The following is a 27,778-nucleotide window of genomic DNA, read 5'->3' as shown; positions in this document are numbered from 1 at the left end:
GGGGTTTTTTTAATTACCATGAAATTTTTGGGCAGCTATAGGATTAAATGTGAATATAATAAGCAAGACTTTAGAGTCACAAACTCAAGCCTTAGATTTTCTCCTTAGATTAGAAGGTCTGTGACAATACTGACATAGTTATCACAGAGCACTTTTCATTTGTGGGCCACAAAACACTGAATAAAGGTAAAAAGAAAAGTTATGAGCAGTACCTCAGACAGAGAGAACTGAGGAATGGAGAGGCATGATGATTTCTCAAAGGTAAATGAAAATCAAGTACTATAATACCTTCTCCAGCACTATATCCACTGACCCATCCTGGGACTATGGGGCTTTCTTCTCCCTTTTAACCTTTCTTTAAAGTTTCAGACCTGTCAGTGAAGTCATATTTGTGGCACCACCTCCAAGGACGTTGCATGACTTCTCCTTAGAGGCCAATAACACAGCTAGAGGAGTCAAACCCACAGGAGACATCAGGTTCTCAGAAGAGTAATTGAACTTCCATTTCCAGGCTGTCCTCAGGCAGTTTGATCTCAAACAGAGTGGACAGAGGCATTTTGGATAGATTGCTGAGAATGCCTCCATACCCAGACTCCACCTCCAGAAAGGTTTTAAAACAGGGCACTGAGCTTGGCTGGTCAATTTGTAACTAGAGAATGATGGCAAGGTGGGGAATTCTGCTGCTAAATTCTGTTATTCCTTTGGCTCAGCTTGTTACCTTAAGAGTCCATCTACTTACCCACAGGAAACCATCAATAGTGTACACCAGGCAAGTGAGAAAATACTTCTTTTACTCCAAGGTAGCTTCATTTACTCTCCTCACATTCACAAGTGAAGTAGTCTTCTTTTTGCAAGGTATTTCTGAATACCAAACTAGATGATGTACTGGTTTTACATACTTCTGTACCCCCCATTACTGCATAACTTTAGACTTGCTATAAAGCTTGGGTTTGAGTATTCTGAATGTAGTAGAGTTTTCTTTAGGAGGAGTAAGGGAATTTGAAACAAAAGTTTCCTGAACCTTTCTGTAGCTGTCAGACTGGAGAAATGAAATCTGAATCAATGTCAGTGTTTTTATACTGCCATCATTTAAAAATAGAATTATTTTAACACTTGAATTTTACTCATCGTATAAAACATGATAAACTTTTCTGTTCATCATCAGTGATGTCTTAAAAGATGATGCATAGATACTAAAATTTCCAGCAAATGCTCATGGTCGCTCTCAGCAAGACAAACCTGCTGATAATTTAAAAAGTGGCAGGTATGGCACAGGTACAGCCAGAGCTGGATCAGGATAAGGAAGAGCCAGAAGTACCCTTATCCCTTCTAGTGCTCCATGATCCTAAGGTACTGCAAGCCATCTCCAGGCAACTGTGTGCCATACCCAGCTGGCCTGAGCCTAAGCAGCAGTCCCACAATCATACAAAAGGATGGTCACAAAGTTGCCAGTGTTGAATTCTTGTATGGATTTTTGGTGTATTTATCATGTGCCTCCAAAGACTGCATCTTCCAGGGATTAGCACAGAAAAGTACAACCTGCAACATTACAGGCTATAATTAGGATTTCAACTTCCACAAGCTTTAGGTCAGTTTAAAACCCCACTCCCAAGTTACCAGGAAACCCGAGAGCTCTGGATTTTCAGGCAAGGGAGATTCTCTTCAGATGGTTTATTTGCTCCCCTAGCCTTCAGTGGCACCTAGTGGAAAAGAAGCAACTCGAAATGAAGAACAGTTGGGAGGGAAAATGCAACTATGCAATCTTTTTCCAGCTCCATCAAACAACCTTCCTCCAAAGCCTCTGAAGGAATAAGGACGTGGAGTGGCTATATTGAAAAAGAACAAGATGTTGGTATGGAGCAGAACTCCTGGCAACAGGAGCCTGTTCTCTCAGGAAGGGCTTGCTTTTCAAAACAAGTTCAAAAGTTAGCACACTTGCTTCCAGAGTAAGTACTTCCAGAATTTCTTTAATTTAAACGTGACAGGAGACATTTATCCTAGTCATTGCCAGTAAGAGGCAATGTGAAGTAAGCTGTATGGAATCTGCAGAGTCCAGCTCTGTACACAAGAGGTCCAGGGGCTTTTGTAAAAGGTGAGACCTTCCCAGCAAACACTCTCCCTGGAGGAGATGATCCTGGTACTGCCTACAGAACTACAGAATAGGGAAAAGACACCATTTCCAGCCTTTGCACAGAGAAAGTGGAAGATAGAAGCACATTTAAATCCATATGGGGACTATTCAGCCTTGCTAATTCCATCTGCTTATTGACTTAAATATGCCTGGTTTAATATGCATCTCTTGGGGAACTTTCATTACGTGAGTAGTTTTAGAAACCAGTGCAGCAATAACACAGGTGAGAGTGAAAAAAGTTTGTCATGACATCAGGGTGATAGGCAGAAATCTTGTGCAGTGCCCACATATGCTCAGGTCAGACTTAGCTACTACCATGAAACCTTCCTTTCATAACTTGTTTTAGAAATCCAGAGAGGGTAAAATTAATTAGGAAAACAGAGCTATTCAGAAGATGAAGGTCCCACCTATCAAAATAATGTGCATGTGTTCAGGACTTCCATGCCTAATTTCCCCCAAACAGCTGGAGAATACTCAACTGTTATTTTTAGATTTTGTGGATAGCCAAGGGAAAAATAGAAATGTACAGCTGGAACTCTGCATGTGTATCATTAACTAGAAAAGCTTGTTTTCAAACAATATTTGTGTGTCTTTCCCAGCTTCTCCTTCCATCATCTGTAATATCCTCCTTGGTCTTTTCTGTCTGCTGAAGAACTGGGTATTCTCCAGGAGCATTATCCCAGCAGGAACTAGTGCTCCTCGAGCAGTGTGAGTAGTTATCACAGGTGGTTGATTCTCTCTGGAGCCATGGTCAGCCAGGAATGCTATCCATCTTCCAGGGATTCTCAGCACTTCACAGGATGAGCTCTGAGCTGGAGAATTATAAAAGCCAATGCTGACTGCTAATGTCTTTCCTCATGAACAACACAGGGAGTAAAATGAAAGGTACAGCACCACACTGCAGTGAACACAGCATGTGTTTGCATCCAGATCTGAAGATATGGGGCAACCTTGAAATTGAAATAATCAAAAGAAAAAGGGAAAAAAAAAAAAGAAAAACATTTCCTTAAAATAGTCCCCAGTAAAGGCAAAGTACTTTTGTGCTAAAGCTGACCTTTGATACTGGGGAAAGACAGAGAAAGTGAGAAACAAGCCGGTATTGCCTTTTTGTGCAGAAATTATAGTACACAGATTGTCCCTGCCAGCATCACAGAAGGTGGGAGCATGGGGAAATGCTGGGAGAGCTGGCACTGGGGATTTCTTCTGCCTATTCATCTGGTCCTGCTCCCTCCAACCCTCTCTCTCCACATCTTGTCCACGCTGGGTAAATGAAGCCCATTTTTGCTTGTGGCAGGTGACACACTGAACATCAGTTCTCAATGATGTTTGTTGTGTCCAACCAAGTTCACAGACCACCAGAGAAATGCCTGGGGATGAGGCAGGTCCAGGAAGTCAGTTTGCAAGCTGTGGCCTGGGTCAAGAGAATCAGTGGACAGCAAGAGGCATGGCTGAGCCGGAGAGCAGGAATGTCCCCAGCATGGCTTGGACAGAAGCTAAAGGACCAGTCCCTGGGCCCATGGGCAGGTATGGAAGAGATCCCATGTGAGACTGATTAGGGCCATTAAGGCTTATTGTGCCCTCAAAGCTCCAACAGCCCAGAGGAAACACATGATTGATGAAGGAAAACCTGTTATCAAATTATTTTTGTCTACCTTGAAGAAATTCCAAAATAGCACCCAGCTATACTGTTGCCATCTAATCATGGAAAAGGTGCTAATTGTCAGCAGATAACGAGAAGGTAACACAAAGGCATTGTAGCAGATCTCTGAAGTGGCTGGGCAGTCAGCCTCTATCTGTGGTGAAAGATGTAAATTCAATATTCACGTCAAAGGATGCAGCCATGCACGCAGAGAGCTAAACAAGCATTGAGTACCTACTGACCACTCACATATTTCATGTCATGGGAAATTCCAGGATGGAGAGGAACGGTGGGAAGTGAGAGGGCTACATGCAAATGTAACCTGGGTCTTGTCTGAACCTGAATTCACAGCTGGCTTTGGCCATAAACATAATTATAAACATAATTTATAAAAGCATTCTAATTTATAATTATAAACTTAATTTATAAAAGCATTTCATCATCTAAGTATGCATGAATAAAATTTGCAGTGAGGCTTAATCATCTCCTTAAAAGTTAGAGATTATATTTGAGTGCCTTCATGTATTGAGATAGATTTAGAAGCCTCATGCATCTTCTCTGGGGCTTGGGTCACAGAGGCTGTAAAGCAGAGCTGATGATGATGTTTATCCTCTTCCTGACACACACCTCCCAGAGTCTCACTGCCTGCTTTCCATCATCAGGACCATCACTCACTGTATGTGTCTGTATATATACACTGTCATATATATATATATACACATATATATATAAAGGGGGTGGAGCTGATGTTGTAATTTGGCTGCTCTGGCAATAGAAACTGTAATATCATTACTCTTGCTTTTGGTACTTATATATGTATGTATATAATAATGTACTTATATATGTATAAAAATAATAACAATAAAAAATGCATTCTGCCACTTAATCTTACAGTGCCTTACATCTTCATTATACATATATGTGGGGAAGGAAAACAAACACTTCCACAAAGCGATGGCAGAAAGGATTTTGGGCAAGACATGCAGGGCAGATTCCTCCTGCTGCAATACAAATTGGGAAACCCTTGTTCCTTTGTTCTCTTGCAAACCAGAACAGGAGTCAGTTTAGAAGTGATGTCTTTGTTTCTGTTTCTGTTTTTTGCTTGAGGAGAAGGAAATACTGAGTTTCTCTGCAAGTCTGCTAGCATCTGGGGCCACCACAAGACCACAGGCGTGTTTAACCTGGTTTGAGCTGACCAGCCGTGCTCCAACCTGTCACACTCTAACAAGGATAAAGCAAAACTTGTAGCCTCAGCAGGAGATAACTTCAAGTTTTGTAGGTGTGGGCACTGCAGCCTAACAACACTTTGTTATAGATAACTCCCACAGAGGGAAGTGTCATATAAGGCGAATATTTTTGCAGCTTGTAGCAAGTGTATGTGATGGCTGTCACTTATATTGTACCAAAATTCCTCACCTGATATATTTCATATGAAATTTTTATGAAACATTTATTACTCAAAAACACCTCTCTGCAGCTGAACATAGGAACTGCAGGACTCCCACCAGAGTGTGCATCACAGAAAATGTGATGATACTTGGCAAGTCTCTCTTCCTTGGCCTGGAAAAGGCAGAGTCTGAAGTCTGGGAATAGTCTTGTACTGAAGTCCAGCAAGAGGCATCAGAACTCAGCACATAACCAAACCAAGATTCCTTAAAAAGCAATGAAAATACAGTTATATTAGGGGTCAGTAAACTTATTTGGAGGACTGCTAAATCCAAACCACAGCACACTGCTGCACAACCACTAAAAGCACCCGAGGCAGAGGGTCTGCAAGGGTGGTGTTTCACATTTGTATTTCAATTTACCCTTCACTGTACCCAAGGAAAAATAGAGGTCCTTTTGTGACCAGCTGAGCACAGCTCTTGCCAGCTGATGGGAAATGCACATGGAGGGATTTATGTGGCGGGGCTCTGGCCTGTGAATCATGAAAACCCAAGAGGATTAGTGCTTCAGACTGAGAAATGTGCACAGCAGTAGGTCTTGGCCCTGGATGGAAGAGTCCAGCAATTACTCACTCTTGCTGTTTTCTGGACACCACAAAAAGTAGGCAAAGCAGCAAACAAAAACCAAACAAATGAAACAAAATCAGAGACTCTTTATAAGAAAGTAGACGTGGCATAGAATTAATGTACTGCACTATAATACTCCTAGATCATAAATCTAAATGCCAGCTAAAGGGTACTGTTGTTCTGGATCAAAACAAAGTATATTTATCTAAAAGACACCAAGGCAGACTGATCCACTGTATTTGTGGTTGAGAAGCACATTTCCAGCCTCCAATTTAAATGGAATTGGAACCATTTAATCTGCTCTTTATACTGCTATCAGCCTGGGTTTCCAGGGGTATTTTCAGCAAACATTAGTTTTCAGACACAGACATATTTATGATTTATTTATATGGGACTGCATCAGAAAATATTTCGTTCAAAACAAGCCCTGGTGTCCATGGAAATTTTGTTTTCAGAATAATTACAAGATTTCAAGAGCCAGTTCATTTAAATGGCTAATTTGTATTAGACAAATCCAGCTTTGCATAATGTTAAGAGAACCATCTGAGTGGAAGTAAAATTACTCTTCATAGTAAAGAGCCATCAAGCTATCATTTCCATTTGCTAAAAAGTCATTTAAGTATTTTTTACACTGTTATGACCAGACAACATATCACATCTGGATTTTAGGAGATTTCACTGCATATAGGCCAAAAAAAATCAAAGTGGAAGAGTATTTTTTACATCATAAAAATATATCTACTTCTAGATATATTTCAGATAGAAATGTATTCTAGATAAGAGTAGTACACTCAGTACAGTCTCAGACATGGGGCACAAGCTGGATGCAGGATGGGTTTTAAAGTAATTTTTGTTTCCCTACAATAGCAGGCTTTGCACAGCGCTCAGCGTGGAAAGTGAGGGGTTGTGTCTTCTTTTGAGGAATGAGATACTGCACAGCATCTTTTTCTTCTTTTTCAATTCACACAGGTGAGAATGTGCTCTAATTTAGTGACTTAGGTGGAGATAGAAGAGCAGAAAACAATCATTGTAAACCTCATTAAGCAGGTCTGGTAGTCATGAAATATAAAACAAATGAAGAGGAAAATGTTGTTAAAATTGAAGAAATCAGAATCTTGTAGCTTCCTGTTTTTCCACCATTTTGCAAGGATCATCCCCCATCTGACTCAGATTCCACCTATTTATAATAACTACCACAGCCATAAAAACAAATTTTCAAACTCTTCTTTGTGTCTCCTTCACCACTCTAAGGTAATCCCTTTTAAAATCTTCTCAGTGTTCATCAGTTCTGATCAGAGAGGACAATGCTCAGGGATTGTGGAGGCCTCTTGCTCCATCCTCTTAGGAAAACCATCTTTTATAATGCCTAAATCTTCAGAAGTTTCAAAATACAGCAGAGCTCTGTAAATAGCAATAATAACCAGAATGGACTTAACTGTGGCTGAAAATGAGGTAATTTAATCAAATTTACAGAAAAGTATTTGGGTTGTGATTACATTTTTGATCTATTTGATGTAAATAAAACAACTGCTGAGGCCATACCAATTTTCCTAGACAGCTTTCTGCTGAGGGCACAAAGATTTTTCTCCAAAATTCTCCACACTACATGTATGTCCCTGAGCCTGGAGCATACATAAATTATAACAATAATCTATACTTATTTCACATTTTATTTAAAATATCTTATAATTAAATTATTTTTGAAGTCAATGTAATCTTAGTGGGAGAGAATAAAAATCTCTTATTAATTTTATTAGGAGGTGATTAAATATTTACCAAAATGCACTTCTGACAAAGCTAATTAGAAATGCTATTAAAAAAAACCTCAGATAGATACTTATGAAATATTAAAATGTCTGGAATAAAAGATTTAAAAACTGCATTTAAAAATTACTTTGATAAAAACAAGTGAAATTTTAAAATCAAAGTAAAAACCCCTGAATAATAAATGCATTTCTCATGATCCCTATACATTTGTGACCATTTTTCTGCCATAGCTTTACAATATTTTGCCTTTCATGATGCAGAAATTAGATATTTTCTGTGGAAAGTTTATAGCAGTTTTGTGTAGCCAGAATTTTCATAACTGATTCGAGCTGCATTTGCTCACGTGAAAGTTAAATTCAGATCACAGAAGTGCTCTCATGAAGCCACATCACTTTATTTACTATCACAGACATCTAACCATGGACTAAAGACATTTACTGAGCCAAAATCAAATTTTCTCATGTTTGCTGCCTCTCAAACATCTCTATGAGCATGAGTAGCTCCGTTTCAAAGCTGGATTGCTTGGGAAAAAAGCTCAAACACGAGCATCATCCCCACGCTCCTTCCTCTCCTTCCTCTCCCAGCAGCATCAGAGAAATATGATTGGTACTGAGGCTTCTGCATTCCCCAGCAGCAGGACCAAGTCAGTTTTGGGGTGGAAGCTGTTGATCTGTTGTGTTGTTTTAAGAACATTTAACTTACTATTTTCCTACACTGTTGAGAAATGACCCTTCTATGGGAACGACGTGTGCTCCAGGGTAGGGGAGTGGTGGAGCGCCATTCCCTGCTCCCCTTCCAGAGTGATACATCTTCATTCAAACATTTCCTGGTACTTTGCAAGAAGAGATGAAATTTTAATTGTCTCTGCTCCTGTTCAGTGCATTGTGCAGCTGAAGTCTCTTGCCTACAGGTGGTTGCATGAAGTCAACCTCATCATTCAGCAGTAAGGAAATGTGTCACACATCACATAAAAATTAGTCACTGAGATAAGAATGGGATGATTCTCTCAGATTCCTGGGTTATGAGTTAAAACAATCTTGTTTTGCAGCAATCTCAGAGTCCCTTCTACAGATGACTCCTTTTTGATGAGTGAGGAGCAGTCATGAAATTCCCTGATGTCACTTCAGACAAAATGGATTACTTTGCCTTTAGGCATTGTTGCGATATCTTTAAACAAGTGGTGTTTCATCTAAAGTCTTTGAAGAACAATGCTATCTAACCAAACTTTATAAAGTGCATGGAGGTGTCAGACATACCAGCAATCCTACGTGCACCCTTTCCTAAAGCTCAACTAACTCCAGGGAAGTGGGGAGAAAAGGTGAATAGTTTTGGAAAACAGCACAAAACATAGCCTGGCTACTTCAGACAACAAGAAGGGGAAAATATATTTGGTTTGTCCATTTGAAATCTGCCCTAACAACCATTTCATAGGGAGTTCCTTTGAAGATGACACTTGAAATTCAGCAAAGCTGCTTCCCTTTTTTCCCTTGCTCTCTTATGCATATGGCAGTGATATGCATCTTACAGCTCCCAGGAAATTTCTTCCACATTTGGTTAGAGACCTTGAAAAATCTCTCTATGCACAGATACGACCAAAACCTGTTAAAAGCACAGAGAGCCTGTCTGTTGCTACCTGGGTCGGCAGGGACAGAGCAGGGCTTTCTCTTCAGCATCTTCTCTTTCACAAGGGAGGGAGCTCCGTGGCAGTGTCTCAGGGAGACTGCAGGACCCAGAGCTGTTCTGAACTGTGGTTCAGCCCTCACTCCCTTTGCTTTACTTTTGTTTTCCTTGCCAAAGGTGCAGGAAGATGTGGGAAGTTGAGCCTCTGTGCCCAGGCTCCAGTCCTCCTGAGTGCAGGATGAATTCCTGTCTGGTCCTGTGTTTGACCTGGTGCTGGTCTGAGCACAGACTGGAGAGCAGAAATCCCTCCTTGGTGGTGCCCAGGTCTTACACAGCAGCAGGAGCACAGCAGAGAGGAAGCTTGAGGGGCAGAACAGGGCAGGGATGCAGAGAAACTGGGAAGAGATTGGGGCTGTAAACAGGAGGCAGCAGAAGAGGAGGAAGAATTGAACAGTGGGATGTGGAACTGCAGAAGAAAACTATAAACAGGAGATGAAAGAGAGGAGCAAGGGAGCAGCAGAGGTAGATGAGAGCAGAGTGGGAGTGGAGGAAGGCTGTAGATGGGTGGACTGAAGAATTTGCAGCCACTGGTGAATCCCATCCTGCACAACCTGGAGCTGAACTCCAATAGCTGTGAGAAAAAAGAAAATTTCACATATCATTTTTAATATCCTCTATTTTATAACTAAACAAGCATGGTACCTGGTTAATCCAAGAATGGTTCCTTACAGAAAATGAGTTACACAAGTGAACAGAGTGAAGATACTGCTTATGTGACAATTCTCAGCTGTGAGTATTGCAAAATCAGAGCCGATAAGAGAAAGAGGGGTATAAGTAAAGGAAAAAAAGGAATAAAAAGAAGATAGAAAACAATAGACTTAGTGGAACAGAAATGCTGTGAAGATAAGAAGTCAGAATGAAATTGGGAGATGAAAGAATAGAAGATAACAATGAAGGAAGGTGATAGAATAGCATTTCCCAAAATTTCTGAAAGCATCAGTGTGTTTTGTCTCATCTGTCTCTGTATGACTTCCAGTGGGTCCAGACACCTGGTAAAACATTTTTGGTGTTGTAATAGCAACAAGGATTTTCACTAATGAGTTTATTATTCATACAGGTATGTAACTGTACAAAAACAGTAGTAATGAGAGTAAAAATAATACAAATAAATAAATAAAATCTCAGGCATGGAAGACTCAAGCTGCTTGCCTGAAGGCCTGAAGAATGCACCTAGTTCAGCCCCAGAGTACTAAATCTGGTAATGTAAAATGAATTAATTACAGCAAGGGCTCCCAAGCCCTAATTTTGTCTCTAATGTCCAAGGCCACTGCCTAATCCTGCTCTGGGAGAGCAAACCCAATTCTCATTTCGTCCATATTCATACAGTGAGATGATTTCTGATGCAGAGCATTTGGCTTTAAAATAAGCCTTCAACATGCCTGGAAATCCCCTGTGAATATGAAACATGACCTCTTTGTGCCACAGTTGCCTTTCTTGAGCTTAAAGACCCACGATTTCTGAGCTGAGAAACATCATTTACACACTTGTGTGCTGCTGTCTTTAGCTTGAGCTGTGATGTGGTTTGCTCAGTAATAGAAAAAAACAGAAGCCAGGACCTTGGAGTGGTGATCAATAAGTGGATATCACCCTTTACTTCATGGTAGGGCACCCTGAAGGAATGGAAAGGTTTGGACTTGAATTTGTGCTCCTGGTCAAAACTATGCATGCAAATTCTTGAACTTCATTGAAATTGTAAAACAAACACTTGATTTTTTCCTAATGACAAAAACTCAGAACTTCAGTCTCACAACCAATTAAAATAACACAAGCAATGAAACAGAAATATGCTAATTGCACATCATAAAAGTGCCTGTCTCTAGATGAATTTTATGTTGCCTATTTCCTCTCTATAAAAATGTACATGCTTATCTCTTTTCACTAAGCACCAAATGAAAAATAAAATTTATGCTTATCTGGAAATAATAATATTAAAACTTGATGTCAGCTTTATTGGATGAAGATTTATTTATCTTTTTCATCTCAAGGGACATTTAAAGGAAAGGACATTCAAACAAGAATCAGTGAAGGCAAAAGGATCATTGATCAGCTAAGCTTGTCATGGGTCTCCAACCTTGATCCTAATATCTGTGTACCCTCCAGGCATTTGTATGTCTGGCAGCATAACAATATGACAAAGAATTGTCAAAGAATTTTGGTTTATTTTCACATTAGAAAAAATAGAGCAAATGCTTTCCTTTGAATTTTTTCAACATTTTTCAGCTGTTGAGGAGAGAGACATTATGAAAAAGGTGTCTGTACAAACATTATGCAAAAAGGAAAAGGAAACTCCCACCCTGTGTTTCACAGTCAATTCCAATTACTAAAATTAAAACCTAGACTATTGGTTTTGGCACTTTGTTTTTCCCTCTCCTCATAACTCTTTAATTTTGGTGAGCAGAACAACAACATTGTATATTAAGAACAGGCTCAAGGCCAAAGTTCCTGACTTTCCATATGTCTGAAACGCTGCTGGAGCTGGCTGTGGGTGATCTGTCAGGAACATCTGGGGGATGTCCTGGGGGACTTCCACGTACCTGTGACTCAGAACTGCCATGTAGCCATGAGTGAAACACACACCTTTCTTTTAGAAGTATTAGAACAGGGCTAGAATCATAATGCATTGACTGATACCTGCTGCTGTCTCTGCAACTGCGGTGAAAGATGACGACTCAAGGGAAAAAAAAATAAAAATAAAAAGCATAAACTTGTATTTTATACATATCATGGCATCAATACTTTAGAAGTACTGAATAAATTGCTCAGATGTATTGCTCCCGGGCTGAGTCAGGCTTTTAGCTAACTTGTTATAATTAAATCCTTTATTCCAAATGTTCAGCAAACCAATCCACTCTTGCTGAGGAGGGAAAGGCAGGGGTCTGTACTCACTCTCATTGTTGCAGCACCTAAGCCTAGGGGTATATCTTGCACTATTATTTACAGGTCTGTTTCTTTTGCCACTGTGATCTCCCAGTTCCAAACCAGCTGAATTTGGGAAACCCCACAACATGACTTCCTCACATTACTTACCAGAAACCCAGATATTTGGTGTAGAAATTCAAACTGATCAGTTGAGGAGTCTCCAGAACAGAGGATGACAGGAAAGCCAGGACAGAAAGGGCTCTGGAGAGCCCAAAGATGATGGAGGAATTCTTCAGATGAAGGTTAGGAATAAGGAGAAGGTAGGTAGGTGCTAGGTGAAGCTACACACCCAGCAATTTCCATCCAACATCCTTTCTACCTTCTCTTCTTGTAGAAGTTTCTTGCTCCTCCATACCTGAGATAAGCTTGCTTGCTGCTGCACACACCACTGAGGCCATGGCAGAAAATTAACAGTCTCTGATGCCAGCACAGGAACTAATTTAACTGTTATCACTGAGCATCTCAGCCCATTCTTCCCCCAATTTAAATCAGAGTGTTGCAGTCAGTTTGCTGAAATACAGATTATCAAAAGGCCTTTGTATGACTGAATCACACAGAAATACAGAGCAGCTGCCGTTGCCACTGCTGTAGGAACAGCACTTGCTAAAGCTCCCTGGAAAAGGCAAAAAATCAGAAATCTTTTTGTCCCCTCCATCCGTAAAATGGGGACAAAATTATATTGCACAAGAGATGGTGACAGGGAGGAAATCTCTACAAGAGCCCATATTAGTCTAATTCTGTCATTTTATCCATCAGAAGAATCTCCTCATAGAAGCTGCCAACTGGAAAGCTGTCACATGAGCCACAGCAGGCAACTGGCTGCCCAGAAGTGGCTTCTGTCCCTGCATGCAGGAATCCTCCTCTTCTGTGGCAGAGAAGGTCACACTTTGGGTTGGTTTCTGCACAGTTTCTGCACTTTCTACACAGTGCTGGTAAGCAGGTCATGTAAATAAGTGTTGTTTTTGTAGCATTTATTTCCTAGAAGTCCTGAAAAGGATGTGGTTATTTTCTGAAAACAGCCTAAAGGGGAGAGAACTGAATCCCTGGTCAACCTGCATAGTTTGCATTTCTAAGCCCTTGGGACAGACTGTGCAACCAGAGATGTGGAAACCCCAGCAATTCCTGGTGTCAGTCATCCCTGGCAGAGAGATCCAGCCAGTCAAGACAGTGACCTGCTGTTTTGGCTTCAGGACAAAACTGAGAGACAAAATGAAGTGTTTTAACTCTTATCTATTATGAAACCTGAAAAAAAAGGTACTATGAGTGAAACACTCAGTGCAGAAGATTACAGCTCTGTTTCTTTGAAAATCCAGCACAGCCTGCTCCTAAAACATCTGACCCTACAGTGCTTAAGAGGTGCTGGAATGTGTTTGTGAAACAGGAGGAAATCAGAAGGTCAAGACCAAAGTCAGACAGGTGGCACTGATGCGTTAACAAAAACATATATTGGCTATAATTCAAAATTTTATATTCAGTCATATTGGCCCTTAAATGACAACTTTAATTTCTTTAGCATGACAATATTATTTTCATAGATTTTTCAGTCAACTTTTTTTTAAAAAAATTTTTTACAAGTTATTAAGTACAGGGCTTTAAAAATAGCAAGAAGTATAAATTTTTAATAGCACTAAGCTGAATTTAAACTAATAAATCTGTTATTACTTATTGCCTTACTTTTATTTCCATGCAAAGGCCCCAATCCTGGATACCACCAGAGGTGTATTAAGGTAATCTGAGGTCTTAGATACAGCATCAGGCTGGATGTGATCCCACCTAACTCTGACCTCTCTGAGTTCAGCTGAGCCCATAGTCTTCTTTTCTAGATAGGTATTAAGTCATTGCCTTGAATTTAGAATCAAAACAACATCATCAATAAAAACAGGAGACAAAAAAAATCAATATTCACAATTATTAATATTAATTTAAAAATGAAACTTCTGACTGGACTTAACTGTGGACATTTATTTGATAGGTCTCCTTCAAAGGGATATCTCTGTGAACTAAAGAACTGGTAAAAGAGCCACAAGGAGGAGTAGGTAATTCATAAAAGCAGACAGGACTTGGGGCTTTTTAACAAGAACATGCATGACAGAAAACTCTATCCAAACCCAAAATATCTAACTTCACAGGCAAGAGTGATGTCAAACATTAACTTCTCACTGATGGGTCCTAATTTTGGAAATTAATTGCTGTCTTCAGTACAGGTATAAAATATGTAGATAAATGGTCCAGTGTCCCCCATTATTAGTCTCTCCAGTTTTTTTATTGTGAGTCTTCCAGTCAGCCAGCTGGTTTCTTTGCTCTTCAATGAATCCAGCAGGAATTTTACTTGCACCAGAAATTAAGAAACTAAACAGAAAGGAAGAAATCCATTGCCATAGGAAATAGCAAATACACTTGCTAAAACTTAAGACTGTAGCAAATACTTGACAGCTTAAAGAAATATTAAGGAAATTGTATCCTCCCTAGACAAGTGACTATTTTTAAACTAATACCAGTGTTCAGAACTGAACTAATATTCTCAAAAGTCAGACATACGTGGCACCTTGCCACTAATACACAGAGTGATCCTGCTGGTTTATACCTGTCTTCTCAAACAGTTCCTGAGATAATCTCCTGGTTATTTCACAATGCCAGGACGTGGAATGGCCAGTCCCAGAGCTGTGCTAAGCTGTCACTGTTGGACATGAAATGGTTCACACAGACACAGCTCAGTGTGTGATAGGAAAAAGAGAGAGATTTATTTTGTGGTTTCAGTATTTATAGATTCTCAACAATCACCAGGGACTGGATAGTCAGGTCACCACCTTCCCAACCACACTGGTTGTGAGAAATGTCCATCAAAAGACATTTCTTTAATGGAATATATAAACATCTATGTTTTTAGTTACTTTCCTGGGAAAGTGTTTAGAAACTATGAAAACAAGATCAGAAGGTTTAATTCTCAGGGTGACACTAAGCCACTGTTGCATCCATAGGTGCTCAGTTCCCCTCCTCTTCCCACTAATTCACAAATGACAAAAAACCCAGTGCAAGCAGCACTTATCTTATTTCATGCTTTAGTTTGTGTGAGAGGGGATTATTTTTCATTCTTGACCACTTAGCTGTTGATTCCACAACCCAGGACACGTGATCAGGACAAAGATTGCCATATAGGCATCTACACAAAAATCTTGAGTGATGAAAAAATACATGCTAAACACCCTAATGTGCATTAAAGGTAGTTATTTCAGGCCATCTGGAAAACACTCCCCTCATAACCCATCACAAATAGCCCCAGTCAATTAACCCATTCAATGTATTAAAGTGAACAAATACTGCCTATTGAATAGGAAGCATTATTCGGTCTGAATTCAGACTTTTGTTTTGTTTTGTTTGTGATTGGTTCTCAAGCTTCATTTTACTTGGGGGAATGTCATTAATATTTCAATGCCAGACTTAAGAATTTCTGCAAAGGGGTCTTTATCCCCACTTTTCTCCTTGCACTTTGTTGTGACTCCTCAGCATGTTAACCTGTCCTAAGATCAGAAGTACTTTTTTTTTTCCCTTTCTGTGTCCCAAAGACTTGAGTTTAATTTCTAGGTTCAGGTTTATGGAGCAATACCTATTCAATTCTGCTTGAGTTCTCATTCTGTACAGGCAAGTCCTTTTGTGCTTAAAATTCACACTTATTATGAAGAAATATTTCTGGAAAGCAAAAATAAAAAAGAACAATAAATGCACAGACAACTTTTATAGAGCTCTTCACAATGTGAATCTCCTGCTCTGGCTTTGCTCACAGGCTCTGAGAAATCTGGGTATTTTATTCCTTTATTCTTTCCCTTAACCTGCAATAAGTTAAAAAAGAAAATCACACTTTTCCTAAGGCATTGGTTAACAGGGCACACACCAGCAAAAGCAGGACTGAAATTTACTGCCTCTTTTAAGCCACCAGGAAATGTCAATACGTTTGGAGTCCCATAAAATTAAGGAAGTCTGTACACAGTGAGCCCACTTCTATACATAGCTCATTCACTCATCATCCACAGATGGCACATTTGAGATGACGAACACAGTAAAAACACTGAGCCACTGTGTTTATCTAAAACATGTATTTTTAATTACATACTACATTCCAGGTTTCTTCACAGCTTTCACAGTCAGGAAGGAATAATTTGTTTACACTTGACTAGAGCAAGTATTTCATTTGCCTGCTAATATGGGGCACACATTCCAAGATGGAGCTGAGGAATACAGCAGCAAAGATAAACAAATAGTAAAAAAAAACGTGCCAAAGCCTGCCAAGTATAATCATTGGGGCACATTTAACACAAACTACACTTGTGTGATAAAATCTATTTTCTTCATGAATATCAGAAGGGCCCTACATAAAAAGAAGAGTTTTTCCTTGTTAGATTTATAAGGCTGCTCTGCAATGATGTTTAGCTAAAGAGTATGGCCACTTGTCTCCTTGCCTCACAGCTATGCACTTTCCACTGTTTGCTTTTCTGTCACCACAATGGTGTCATAGACAGCAGAGGTTCTTCGAGTGTCAGCAGCAGATTGGCCCCACAGATAAATCACAACAGTCTTCCTGTGGCCTCTTAATCTACTAATGTCCCTCTTTTCTCTCTTTGAACTAGAACTCCAAATGCCACGTTTTCTACACATCCAGACACAAAAAGCTATAACCTTACAAAGCACCAACTGGAATACATTCAAACACTAAATGTGGAGAGGCAGCATTTCATGAGCAGTGGGACAGATAAAAACACGAATACATGCAGTCAGCCCCCACGTCTTTTGCAGCACTCCCATGTTCCCAAGCACAGCTTTCTTTTATAGCCTCTACTAGTCCTCTCCTGACTGGGAACTCTGTGTTTAAGGCTTGGCAAGCCAAAGATGCCCCAGTGAGTGGGCAAGGGGCAGAGTTCCTGCCTTTCTACTTATTACTACTGCTACATTATTACTGCTTGTAGCTGCCCCCTCAACCTGCTATCACAAGGATACTGGGAATCCGAGATCTTTCAGCTTCCTGAATTATAAAAAGAATGCAATAGCTTCAAAAACGACTGGGAGGAATGAAAGGTATGTGGGCAAGCAGGCTAGAAACCAACAAAATGTACATCCTTTGTAGACAATTGGTATTCAGATTTAAAAACCAACAATAAGACTAAGCACATACAATAACTCTCATCACAAACTGTTTTACAAATGAATAGGAGAGATCATTTCATACTCTTCCAAAGTGAAGCCTTTGGAACAAAGCTGCTATTCAATAAAGCACAGCAACATCACTAAATAGTCTTGGGGCAGGGAATGAAAAGGGATTTTGCAGGCAGCCCGATTCCCAGCAAGACACAAATTCGAATTCTGTACCAAACAGAATTTTATTTTTATTTTTTTTTAATGTAATGCAATGCAACAATACCACAAGGGCAGCTGACACTGGAGCTGGAGAGATGCACAGCCTCAGAGCCTGTCTTAAGACGTCCTTCCTTACATAAGTGATGATATCTTTTACTGACACTCCAGATGAAGATGTTGGGAATATCCACATGACCAACTATCAGCACTTTCAGTACAGAAGTATCTAAATTGGAAATGGATAATCTGTCCTGCTGATGCCAGTCCTTGGGCATAGATTGCTCCTTTCTCCCTGGCTTGACCTTCTCATGACACTGCAGGGTTTTTCCATACTCATTCACGCAGATTTCTTCTTTGTCCAAGTTGTCTGCCCAAATTGGCCATTTTCCTGTGAGAAAGCCTGTTTTCCTTTGTTTTATTTAAATAAATAAACATGAGGTGGTGGAAGCATACCAAGATGTGGGGGAGTGCACAGATATGAAAGAATGTGAGAGACTGCAAGGACTACTCGATTATACATTATGTGATGTGAAATAATGGGTGAGGAAAAGAAGAGAGGTTAAAAAAAAACAAACAAAAAAACCCCCTAAAATTAAAAAGTGCATGGGTTTGAAAGCTAGGAGAAATAATATACTTTGAGGATGAAAGTGCTAAATTTATTCATTAGTTTATGTCTTTAAGAATTTTTATAAAGTAGCATTTATGAAGGCACCATAAATTCCTCTCCTGGCCACAGAGGAACAGGACCGGGGAGTGATGTGGTGCTCAAAACCAGAGTTCCCTGCATTCCCAGGTGCCACACACTGGATTCACTGATCCTGAAAAAGGAGCTGAATTGATAATGGACACTTCTTGGAAGTGCCTACCCGAGCACTGACACAGTCCATGACTGCTCAAGCTGTTAGATCTGATGGATTATCAGCACAGGATGAGACAACTTACAGGACATCTTCTATTCTTCGGTGTTTTTTCAATGTGCTGCTACAAAAGTCTCTGCTGCTGGAGTTAAATACAATTTGTTTAAGAAATCCTGTCTTTAAACTGACAAAGTTTTACAAGTTGCACAGGCTCAGGGAGCCTGGAGATGTCATCACTCTGGTTTTAAAGTGTTTAGGTGACTGGTGCAAAAACGAGCCATTCAAAACCATAAAAAAAAAATTGGGTCCAGTTTGTGAGTTACATTCCCAGCCTTCTCAGATCCCAAAGACACTATGTGTGAATAATATTTGCTGCAAACAGAGATTCCAGGAAAGCATTCTCAGCCTTCCAAAGCAATTTTCCAGCCTCTGATTTCTGGTATAAAATCATTACATGTTTCTTCTTCTCAGCTAGGCAGTAATTTGAATGGAGTGTGCTTGCTGCAGGGAATTAATCAGAGGAGGTGGCTGAACGTCACCTCCAAGTCAACAGTCAAGACAGAGAGAATCAGTGGCATGGGTCAGTGAAGTGAGTAAGCCACAGCTGTGAGCCACAAGGACAGGAAAACATCTTCAAAGTTCTATAGTTACTTTTTAAAGGCCCAAAAAGAGATTTGGAAGGTCTCAAAATCCTGGCTTGTAGCCTAATGCCTACAGGCTCGTCATTCTCTGTGTTCAATCTCTGATTACTTTGCAGATGCTCTCAGGAGCAGAGATCTCTTCATCCCCTGTCTGGAGTAGCCTGGTGGCCTGAAATCTATTTCCTTTGACTTTTAATATTCACAGAAAAGATATTTAAGCACTTTATTCACAGTATACATGAAGACCTACATTATGGAAAATAATGAAAACAAACTATAAGTACTGGAAAAGCTTCTCTTTTGAGGAATTATACAAAAAATCATATAATTATTCTTTAGCTGCAGCCAAAGGAGCTAAACTGAAATTTCAAGAGTGCACATGAAATGGGCATTGCTTAAAATTATCTAACCTGTCAAACCAAAGCCATCAATGTGCCACACTCCCTACCCCAGGGATTGTGCCATATAACAAATCAAAGAGGATTTTGTTACAAATTTTCACCAGTCCCTTTAAAGTTTCTGTATTGAAATCAGTATAGATAGGCCAATGACATCAGTGGGACTGTCAGACCAACATCAATGCTTTGGAAAATCTTGCTGATGAGATGCACTTTAGGTAATTGAACTTCCTCATTTATAAATGTAATAAAAGAGTCTACATTTGCAGTTTCATCTGTAGAGAATTGTTTTTTACCACACTAAAAAGATTTTTTACAACCTTTCTCTCTCTGTTGAACTATTCATTTACTGTCCTTACAAAACATTATGTCATATATACACAGACTGCCTTTTCTTTCTGAAGTCTCCCATCTCTTGGTTGCTTAGTTTTGGATACATTTCTGAGATTACTAAACTGGATTTCCAATTCCATTGCCTTTAAACTAAAAGAAACACATGACAGCCTTGATCTCTTCTCTAATATAGGGGTGTCTTCACATGTTAACCACCAGTGCATTCAATTCCTATACTAAATGGCCCATTTCAAAAACTCCCTATCTTTGACTTTTCCTGTTTTATTTTCTGCTGCAATATAATCTATAGAGAGCTGGTAATACTGGCAAGATCTGTGAAATTGTTCCTTTGCAAATAACATAAACATCAAAAGGATTTGTAGTTCTGCTTAGCTAAACTATATTAAATTGCCATACAGTATGTCAAAACTATGCTCATGCCCTGGATTTGTTATGTCTCCTGTACATATTGGAAAGAATAATTTTTTCCTCTTTTTGTTTTACTTTTTGGAAGAACAGGGGAAGAATTTGTGTTATTTTCATAACACAGCCCAGAAAAGACACTGCCACTGCAGTTTAGTATAATCTTTCTGCCATCTGAGGATTTTTTTTAATCATTATGGGAGACTGAAGTTCACATATTGCTAGTAAAATCAATGTTAACATTCTTTTCAAACCACTGCACAGTGACTGATTCAGTCTCACATCCAATCTGGCTTTTTCTTCCAGCCCAATCTCTTGAAAACAGACTTTATATACTAGAATTATAACATATAATATTGTAATAAATATGCTAGAATTGTGTAACGTAAATTTGATCTAGAACATTTAGCTGGAAAAAAGAATAAGGGGAAACAAAATCATACCATAATCAGCATGGTGTTCAACAGATAGTTTTGATTTAAAAAGGAAGAAAAAAAATTACTTTTTTTTGAACATATTTCATTTCCCAAAGAAAATTCTCATTTTGATGAAGTTATTTTAAAATTTAAAAAAAAATCCCAAACAAACAAAAAATCTCAAACAACTTCACCTAGCCAAATAAGTAGTGGGGGAAAAAGGCTTAGAATTAAAATATTTTGGTTAACCAAAGTGATGTACAGCTTAATCCAAGAGAAATGATTTCAGAGACATTTTCACGATTTTCCAGGCAGTAGAGAGGGCAGTCATTAATCACACATCTCTCAGTGCTGGAGTCAAAGGCAAAGAAATTCTTTCAAGCCCAGGTTTAACACACACACCAGGGAGCACAGAGCAGCAGGAGCTCAGGCAGGACTGCAGAATCTGCTGGAATGGGGAGATGGATTCTGCAGCACACACTGAGCATCCTGGCAGTGCAGAGATCTCGTGGCTCTCAGAGCTGTGCTCCAAGGGAGCTGAACGAAACTTGAGTACAGGGGGATGATTTCCTCACCCTGCAGCAGTGCCTTGACAGCTACACAACAGCCTAAAGCCAGCCTAGGTACCCAGACTTGCCTGGATGTTCTTCCTCTGCTTGGGCTCTGAAGAGTCTTTCCTTCTTCCAGATAGCCTTTTATACCAAATTTCTTCCCTAGCTTCCCAACTTCCAGACTATTTTGTGTGGGTGTGGTTTTGGGTTTTTTTGGGTATTTTTTTCATGATTCCATTCACCACTATCTCATAAATTAGCAACAAACTACTTGTGTGAGAGACATAGCATATTTAGAGGGAGGGTCACAGCTTTGGGCACCTAAATTATTAAATTAGGGCACCAGGTGCCATCAGGGTGCTCTCTTACAGGTGCAGAGAGCAAGTGTTTTCTAGGAGATAATTCAGCACCTCTAGGTGAGGATCCCACCCCCAGGTACAGTGAGAGTTCAGAAAATGAAGCTGGGTGCTGAAAATGTAGTTTTTACTTCTTTGGGTATCTTAATAATTTTACTGCTTTGTTTTTTGGGTTTTTTGTGGTTTGTGGTGCTTTTTTTGTCTGTTTGGTTTGTTTTTTTGGGGTTTTTTTTTAATTTTTTTTGTTCCCTTTTTAAGGGTTTTGGTTTTCTGGGGTTTTTTGAGGTTTTTTATACCTAATAAAAGAGGACATCATAGTTTTATAGTTTTTACTTTGGGGAGGTTAATCTTGATGTACAACAGAGTGATTCTTATAGGAAAAGGACTATGGCTGCAAGCCTGATACAGCTCTCTGACACCACTACGACATGATCAGGTGCTGTTTCTGCAGAGGTGAAAAGGTGTAACTGAGGCAGTCAAACCACAGAATTCTACAGCATATTCCTAAATAATGAAATAAATCCAAGTTAAAGGGGCATTACTCTAGGAGCATTAGCCTGCAACATGTGGAATAAAACTTTGGTTAGAAATTTGGTGAGGAATAAAGTAGCATAAGATAGCAAATATTGTGTGACACTAAGATAAAGTAGGAAAATACATGCTCATGAGGTCCTTTGAATCTTTTTCCTCACAATCCTTATGAAAAAAAAACCATGAATCTTTTTTCTCACAATCCTTATGAAAAAAAAACATGACATTTTCTCAGATTGATTGCTGAACTTTTATGTCCTTGACTTAGTTATAATTAAACTATTTCAAAGCAATAGGGAGGGTTTTATCACTGTTGTGTCTTGTTTGAGTTCATTCTAATTATTACTAGAACATCTAACACCTAATTTTAATATTTTTGTAGTTGATATGATTGTCAGGTACATGTTGACATCTGTGTAATATAAACACACAATATGACTTTGATATGCTTCAGTGTAAACCTTGTCCTTTTCCTTACCTGTAAATCTTCCCAGAAAACTCTGAAAGAACATTCTTTTTGCTAGGATTAGTAAGAGCAGATCGCCAAAGCAGTCCAAAATTAAAACTGGCACAGATTATAGTGAATAATAGTGTGTGCCTGCCACTTGTACCTGTCAGGAATAAAAATGTGAGACTCCCATCACCAGTCTCTCCTAGGACATGCAAAGGCAGTGTTAGCTGCAGAGGAAGAGGCTGCAGTACAGGAGAACACTTTGGTGCTCTTCTTGTGACCACCCACTCACAGGTACCTTTGTTGATATGATAAATAAACACTGAACTCAAGAAACCAGATCCTCACAAGGGAAGCAAAAGCCTTTTTTAGTTCAGTTTGGTTTTTCAATTTTTGTTTTTTTAATTAAATTTTAATGCCCAGTTAAAATTGTATACACTTCTAGGAATCCTGGAGCCAATTACAAATTCATTGTCCTAAAATTTTGAAGCAGAAGAGGTGAATGAGCTTCAAACAGTTGTGAGTTATTCAGTTGTTTGCTCAAAGAACTCTAATATATGCACTTTATTAACTAGACGTAACACAACTTCATTTTTTTGGGTCATACTACCTTTCCTTCCTAGGTGCACCTGTTTGATAATGGAAGGTTCTCTGACATTCCAGTCCTCAGGTATGCAAACACTTTTTTGTATTGTGGGGTGGAAGCACCAATATACAGCAAATAATCAAACTACTGAAGCCCTGATGTTGCTGTGGAGTCATCAGGGTTTTATAGAAACCAGATCAAGCCACCAGCTGAAGAAGATATCAGACCTCTTTGAAGATTAAGACTATGGGGCTGTGGTGGGTTTTTTTTTTTTGTTTGTTGGTTTGGTTTTCTGTTTGGTTGGGGTTTTAATTGTTTTCTCCTAACTAATGAAAGCCCCGGAAGAAGCGTAGAATTGGTTTTCCTTCCCACTTAAATGTGTGCTCTCATTAAAGCCAAGAGTGATGCTGGGAAGTGGGGAATCCATTGGAGAATGGGATTTGCTTTGCAGATCCAAATACAGAACTGCATTCTCATTGCAAGGGATAACATTTAATGCCTCAAAATAAGCCACTTTGGTAACACAGGGAAATATTTCCAGGGAGACAGAGCTTTCTCTTGTGCCATTTTGCTCAATACCCAGTGATGCCAGTTTATACCAGAGCACAGCAGCAGTTTGTGGTCAATATCTGACAGTTAAATTTCTGTACAACAGTTGTTCACCATTTTGCTGCACTTTGTGCTGGGAAAAATCAGTGCAAAATATTTTCTCAAACCTCATTTTTCTCTTTTTATCTAAATCTTTAATTTGGCTTCCTGATAACTAGTAAGTTATGACAAATAAGTTACAGCATCATGATCTTCATGTACAGTATGACTGAAAAAGGCACTCACAATCTCTTGGGTTGTATATTTTAGAAGATCAATTTAAATGCAGATTTTTAAGTCTCCAGTTAAGCATCCATGAGGGATGTCTCTCACTTGATTAAAATACCAGTGGTGAAAATATTTTGGATTTAACATATTCTTCCACACACTGAACATAGTTAATAAGGACCCCCAGAGAGGATAAAGTTTAATGGATTAATTTTTTTTCAGGGAATTTTCAGGTAATGAAGTAATTCTCCAAGCAGGCTTATTTCAGTATAGAATAATCACAATGTACTTTCAAAGGAATTAACACATTACAGAGAATGCCTAAGTAATTTTTCCTTCTGTCATCCAAATTGATATTTACCTGCACAATAAATCTTGACCAAAAAGAGTTCCTGCTGATGGTGAAAAGCCAAAAATTGTAATTTACCACATTGCATTTTGACTGTGTTTCAGGCAGCCCTGAAACTGAAGTCTTTGCACGGATTAAGTGGAGATGTATTATTTGGCTGTATAAGTACAAATCCTCCTCTTTGACACTCTGTTCTGCAAACTGATTTGGAATAGTATTCTCTTTCACAAAATAATTTTATGAAGTTTAGACTCATAAAAGACCTAGGCCAGCCAGGTAACTCAACTGGATGAGATGGATCCTCCTGAAACTTAGGACAGCATCTTCCAGTCATGCCCTTGCTGCATTGAATGCATGCCTAAAACCCAAATTATATCAAACAATCCCAATAAGGCAAGTGCATGCTTAACTACTTCCAGATTTAAATGACAACGAATACCCACCCCCCAAAATAAAAAAAAAAAATAAAAATTTAAAAGAAGCTGGAGCCACATACAGCTTCATTTCAGGAAGCTGTATATCAATTACGAGATCCCAAGAAAAAACTCTTCAGCAAGACTGAAAATTTATCACTGCTGATTCTTGTTTTAGCCACTGCATTACTCTCTAAAATAACCTTGAAGCCAAATGCCTTTTATAGAGTGGGTTGTCTGATCTGATCTACAAAGCATGGAAAGAAGTTGAGCTAATGCGAGTTATATTTGTTTTGTTTTTAACCTAGTGAAGGGACACTGAAAATAACAATAGTCTCTCATAAGTGGGCTGACAGTGGGATTTTGCATGACAACTTGGGCATGTCAGAAGCTATACAGCTGTGTTTCACCGTAGGAAGGCTTCCTTCCCTTTCCATTTGGCCGTGCAGTCTCAGCCTTGCCCACTGAAGGACTACTGCCCTTGTACGCTGCAGGAACAAGGAGCAGCAGTGATGGATCCAGATCACCATGCAGAGCTAATTATTCAATCTGCTCCTCGCTTCAGAGAAATGAACTTAAGGCATTAAGATATGAGACAGATATCTCTTGACAGATATGGATGCATAACAATGTATGAGGAAGTATCACTCAGCATGATGATCAAAAGGGAAGGCATGTCAGCAGCCAAACATTCCTCCAGTCTTCCTGAGGCCAGAGGCAGTTCAGTGCAGACGGTGAGGGACATAATGAGACACTCTGAGAGGCTTACAGAGCTCCTCTTGATCTTTGGCTCCTTGAGTCCCTTTAAACACATTGTGTTTGCTCAGTCCAGCTCCCCAGTTCTTTATTTCTTTTTGCGCTGCAGATTTTGTTACAGTGCTACAGGTCTAGAATTAACACAAACCCTCCAGAATCATTAATGTTTCTTCAAACAAAGTTCCAGCAACCTCTGGACCACAGCAATGACTCTACCAGGCAGCCTCATCTTAGTCCTTCTGGGAATGAGTCATGTATCCAGCCTGGACTCTGTCTCCAGTGACTCAACAACAAGAGAATTCCTCCCTGACATTAATCATAGGACACCCAGCCCTCCCTTCCTCTATCTCTCTCTCTCTCTCTCTCTCTCTTATCTCTGCCCATCTGAGGCAGCTACCTAATACACTTAACCTCCTGCAGCTGTGGTAGAGAATATTCTGTTGGTTTATTTCTTTTTAAGTCCACTGAGTTACATCAGTCACTGAGGTTGATGATGACCAGAAATGTCATAAATACCACAAGAGTCAGGGCCACACTCAGCCATCTTTGTTCACATTTTACTACTTAAATATTTCTCTTTTCCAATCTCATCTGAATCATCTAATGATTTTAACTGAAATCACCAGGTACAGTGGATTTAGACCATTAGAAAGCCTTCAAGATGCAGTTACTATTCTTTGAAAACAGCAATGAGGGCTCCATGCAAGTATGAAATTGTGAAAACCAAAAAGAGGCAGTAGTTGTTTAATTGCACCACAAAGAATTATTTCACAGGGCAGCACGTTGTGTTTAAACTGTAATAATAGAAAAGTGTAAAAGTAAAGATTTTTTTTTTCCCCTCAGTTGCATCAATTCTAGCAGGTTTTCTTTATCAGTGATTGTGGGTGGGTGTGGTGGTTATTATTCTGAAACAAACAAGAGTCTCCACTTTATTCCCAGCCCAGAAATTCCTTAGTAACCCGTCAATATCAATGCTGTGTGTCTGTAGACAGCAGAATAATCCATAAACTCCATAATCAGAAAGAATAAATCTGACCAGATCACACTCCAAACTCTGTTTGAAAGTCTTTTTTGTATTGCCTGCAAGGTGGGAGACTGGATAGCAGAATGAATTATCCAGATGTTGGGAAAAAAAAAAATCATCAACACTCCTTACAGGAGAATCTGAATGCTACCCAATCTGCAGTGGTAAAAAAGACCAGGTAAGCAATCAGCCTTAGTTATAGAAAAAGTAACTTGCAACACCTCAACACCTTTTTCCAAACAGTCCCTGAACCACAGGAGACTTTTGAGTAATTTTTGAACAGTTCAAATTCTCAATTCTTTTGAAATTCAGGAATGATTTTATTGAGACCAACCACTTTTACAAGCAACATCCTCCTCTGAACTACAAGCATCCAAACTCTCCTCTCTGACCAAGGACTGAAGTCCTGCTGACTGAAATGAGTTCTACATGGCTTAAAGGATGAGCTGAAAAGGAGACACCCATTCTCCTTTTCTTTATTGTGTCTTTTTAATATTTTCTATTTCTGTAGGACTCGAGTTCTTAAATCAGGAGATATGCATGTATCTTGTATGTGTGGTTTCTGGGATTTCAAAGTTACTTTGTCACAGGAGCTTGCTGCCAAGGGCAAAGATGAAATGTGTGGCAAACACCGCGTTCCCAGCAGCCTTCTGGATTTTCCAGACAATGTGCCAAGTGCAGCAGCTCGTGAAAACTGACTTCTTAATGGTTTGAACTGCAATGAAGTCTTCAAGTTTCAAAACTCCCTGGAAAGGGGGATTGTAATACTTCTCTGAGATGCTCTTTTCCAACAGTTTTTAAAAGAAAGGCCTTTATAAAATCGCAAAAGTTATCTTCATTTTCATTGCCATTAACCAGCCATTTGTCCTTTCCTCAGAAAATGCTGAAAGTGCAGCTCCCAACAGTGCCAAAAAGGGGACCACAAATTAATTCAAGAAATATTTACTTTTCTAGGAAAATTCCAACAGTATGGATACCTTGGCTTCTTTAATCTTCTGCAATTTCTGATCATTCAGGCTGCAAACACAAGATTTGTTTCCCTGTGACATCAGTCACAATGATGAGGTGACCCAGCTGGAATTTAGATCTCGTACTATTTTTCCCCTGATATATTCATGAGCTCTGAACAACACATTTAGTTTCACATGTAGTAAGATGTAGGCATCTGGATTTGGCATAACTACTCCTTTCCAACATAATAATTTTTAAAAGCCCCTTCAACAGCCACTTAACTCAAGAATTACCTAAACTTTTATGCCTTTTACCTGAGGTGTCTGAAGAGCTTTTTATATCCTGCTTGCTTATTGCTCTTCCCTTGCACTTCAACTGTTTTTGAAGTGTTCCAGTGCCCCAGATCCTAGCAGTGCCCAGGGCCCATGTAAT

This window comes from Cyanistes caeruleus, chromosome 4 (genome assembly GCF_971803275.1).
Source record: "Cyanistes caeruleus chromosome 4, bCyaCae1.hap1.1, whole genome shotgun sequence".
In the NCBI taxonomy this organism is placed as follows: Eukaryota; Metazoa; Chordata; class Aves; order Passeriformes; family Paridae; genus Cyanistes; species Cyanistes caeruleus.
The sequence above is the reverse complement of the archived record's forward strand: the minus strand, read 5'-3'. Positions refer to the sequence as shown.